At 51.1% G+C, this 3,028-nt stretch overlaps 1 long non-coding RNA gene across 1 annotated transcript in view; it reads left to right on the forward strand.

Annotated features, from left to right (window-relative positions):
* The first annotated feature begins 514 nt into the window (after positions 1-514).
* The window catches only part of LOC107107006, a 4,609-nt gene continuing 2,095 nt past the window's right edge, over positions 515-3,028 (forward strand). The window contains exons 1-2 of the long non-coding RNA XR_001482382.1: positions 515-588; positions 2,696-2,738. This is a non-coding gene — a long non-coding RNA (uncharacterized LOC107107006). The remainder of the gene's footprint in view (positions 589-2,695; positions 2,739-3,028) is intronic.

Consider the following 3,028-nt stretch of genomic DNA (forward strand, 5'->3'; position numbering starts at 1 on the left):
GGACAAAAAAACCCTCCAGAATTGCTTCCTGACCAAAGTGGCGATCAGCATTTCCCTGGGCGTGTAAGAGAGGGCCACAAGAACTAAGCCCTGAGGCATCCCATCCTGCCTGGAAATCCTCTTGTATTGTCTGGAAATCACTTGTAGCCGCTGGAGATCTCCCGGCCCCACCTGGAGGTTGGCAACCTTTAAAATCCACGTTATCTCCAAAGTACTTTACAATCTCTCTCTGGCGTATAACGTACCGCCCCCGCCTCCCAGGGTTGTAGGCGCAGCCCCCACAGAGCAGCCTCCGTGCCAGGCAGAAATCCAACAGGTGCTGCTTTGCCCGCTTGGGATCCGGGGAAGGAGGCTGGAGCGCGCACTTCCCTCCGCAGCCTCTAGGTGGCGCCCGCGCGGACCATAGAGAGCGAGCCGCAAGAGGCGGCAGAGAAGCTCTTCGTGCCTTCCTCCTTTTGGGCCGCCTGCTTCTGGGGTTCCCGGCGGCGCGCCCGAGTGACGCCATTCTCCTGCGCCGCGTGGGCGAGAGCGCGGCGGCCGAGCGATGGGGCCGCTGGTGGTTCCGGCCCTGAGGCAGCGGCTTCCCAGGTAGGCCCCCCTAGCGGGCGGGGGACGCGTGACCTCACGAGGATTGGTGGCGTTTGTCGACGTCGCGGGGGGCGGGGCTGTGCGGTGACGTCACGAGCGTGGAACTCTCGGCTCCGTCGTTGAGAGAACTTTAACTGCGTTGTACGCGGTGGTGGCTTGAAGCAGGGCTGCCAACCTCCAGGTGGGGGCTGGAGACCTCCCGGAATTGCAGCGGATCCCCAGACCCCATAAACCGCTTATTTATTTATTTTTTAAAAAGCACAGTTTGAGTCCAGGGGAACCCAGTTTAATTCTGGGTATGAGCTTTCTTGTGCATGCACACTTCTTCAGATTCTCTGTCTAAAGAAGTGTGCAATGGCATGCACACAAAAGCTTATACCCAGAATTAAACTTTGTCGGTCTTAAAGGTGCCACGGGACTCAAACTTAATCAATGCCCCCTCTAAGCTGTAGGGTCCTGTGAGCAAAAATTCCACTTTGTGAGCTGCTGGCATTAAAGTTGTGAGCGAGCAATTTGGCTAAGACAAAAATTTGTGAGCCCGAGGCGAAAAAGCTGAGCTAGCTCACCCTAACTCAGCTCAGATGGAAATGGGTTCTCACATCTGTTTGTTCACTCTTTTATTATTTCTATACTAATTTGCTGCTATTCACGGGTCTTAAAGGTAAAGGTCTCCCTTGCTCGAAAGCCAGTCAAGTCCGACTCTAGGGTTGCGGTGCTCATCTCCGTTTCAAAGCCGAAGAGCCAGCGCTGTCCGAAGACGTTTCCGTGGTCATGTGGCCGGCATGACTAGATGCCGAGGTGCACGGAACGGGTCTTACCAACTGCTTTAATCCAATCTTAGCTATACTGATTGCTCAGTGACTTACACGTCTTGACTCTTAATTAGTCCTTCCTGGGAACTAACCCCCTACCTATATGTAAGGCTGGAGGAAGTCTGTCTAAATGTATCTGAAGAAGTTTGCACACAGGTGGGAGATTTTATATGAACAGAAATGGAGAGGGGTTGTGGCTCAGGGGTAGAGCGTTTGCTTGGCATGCAGAAGGTCCCGGGTTCAATCCCCCGCATCTCCAGGTACAAGGGTCTTGCAGTAGGTGATGGGAAAGATCTCTGCCTGAGACCCTGGAGAGTCAGTGCCAGTCTGAGTAGACAATACTGACCTTGATGGACCAAGGGTCTGATTCAGTAGAAGGTAGCTTCATGTATGTTCATGGAGAGCCAGTTTGGTGTAGTGGTTAGGAGCACGGACTCTAATCTGAGAGAACTGGGTTTGAGTCCCCAATTCTCGACAGGTATCTGCTGGTGTGACCTTGGGTCAGTCACAAGTTCTCTCAGAGCTGTTCTCTCAAGGGCAGTTCTCGAGTGAGCTCTCTCAGCCCCACCTACCTCACAGGGAGTTTGTAAGCCGCTCTGAGACTCCGAGTGAAGGGCGGGGTATAAATCCAATCTCTTCTTCTTACTGTTGCTGTCTGCGTGTAGTGTGGACATAACCAAATGGACTGAAAAACAGTCTGCTCTGCATTGTTAACGGTACCTGTTACTTATGTCCAGGGCTATTTTTGGGCAGGAACGCACAGGAACGGAGTTCCGGCTGGCTCCCGAGTTGGCCACGCCCAGCAGGAACTCATTAGCATAGTAGGCCCCACCCAACAGCAGAAACTCATTAGGATTGGCTACATTAGGGGTGTGTGGCCTAACATGCAAAGGGTTCCTGCTACAAAAAAAGCCCTGGGTTTTGACAACAAACAAGGTAAACAGAATAAGAAGCAAAAGGTGGGTGTGGCTGGATGACCACACTTCTCTGTGCTGTCAGGGGTGTGGCCTAATATGCTAATGTATTTTTGCTGTTGGGTGTGGCCTAATATGCTAATATGTTTTTTCTGTTGGGTGTGGCCTATTATGCTAATGAGTTCCTGCTGGGCTTTTTCTACAAAAAAGCCCTGCTTATGTCGAAGCGTAGAAAAAGATCTATTAGCGTAAGAATGGATTTTCAAAAATAGCTGAAAAAACTTCTGCTTCTAGAGAGAAGTCTTAACAGGGATGCATGTAGACATGTGATTTACGTTATCTGTGGCAGAGGCCCTGCTGATCTTGATTTTCTTCTTTCAGGTTGAGACCATTTCAAAGATTACAGGTCATCCTGCAACACTTAGTGAGTATGGTGGAGGTCCCTTTCATGTTGGGTAGGTTAGCAAGGGTTTGACGACGCTTAAAGGCGAGGATGCAAAGAGCTCTCCGTGCCCTGGAAGTAACTGTGTATTCCAGGCAGCAGCCTTTTCGTGCCGCCAAATAAACTGCTTTTGAAATGGAAGGGCTTCTCTAAACCAACATTTCTACTGTTAAAGGACAAGAAAAGACAAATATCTGAGTGACTGTGCAGAACAGGGGTGGCAACTCCAGGTTGGGAAATTCCTGGAGATTTTGGGGGTGGAGCCTGGGGAG

This window comes from Gekko japonicus, unplaced genomic scaffold, assembly GCF_001447785.1.
Source record: "Gekko japonicus isolate JY-2015 unplaced genomic scaffold, Gekko_japonicus_V1.1 scaffold6990, whole genome shotgun sequence".
In the NCBI taxonomy this organism is placed as follows: Eukaryota; Metazoa; Chordata; class Lepidosauria; order Squamata; family Gekkonidae; genus Gekko; species Gekko japonicus.